Source organism: Xenopus laevis, chromosome 7S, assembly GCF_017654675.1.
Source record: "Xenopus laevis strain J_2021 chromosome 7S, Xenopus_laevis_v10.1, whole genome shotgun sequence".
Classification (NCBI taxonomy): Eukaryota; Metazoa; Chordata; class Amphibia; order Anura; family Pipidae; genus Xenopus; species Xenopus laevis.
Genome location: NC_054384.1, coordinates 66,564,084 through 66,564,538, shown reverse-complemented (window position 1 = coordinate 66,564,538; position 455 = coordinate 66,564,084).

The following is a 455-nucleotide window of genomic DNA, read 5'->3' as shown; positions in this document are numbered from 1 at the left end:
AGAAGGATTGCGGTATCATTTGCGATGGTTGATCCGAGGACCACCTGTAAAACCAAACAAAATAACTCTACATATAAGACTACATATTTTTTTTACGTTAGACAAGTGATATACCTGTAAAATCCTTACATGGGTATTGGACCTGTTTATTCCAGAACGCTTGGGACCTGGGGTTTTCTGGATAATGGATTTCTGTAATTTGATCTTCAAACGCTCAACCTAACTTTATCGTAGTTTGAATCAGTACATGAACTGTTTTATTAATTACAGAGAAACAAGGGAAATCATTTTAAAAAACATTGGATTAGTTGAAGTAGTATGGGAGATGGACTTTCCGTAATTCGGAGATTCTTGGTAATGGGTTTCCGGAAAAGTGCTCCTAAATATTTAGGAAGCACATTAGCACAAAATCAGGTGATTAAGCCAAAAGTGTGGGAAAGAGAAAGGATGGATTA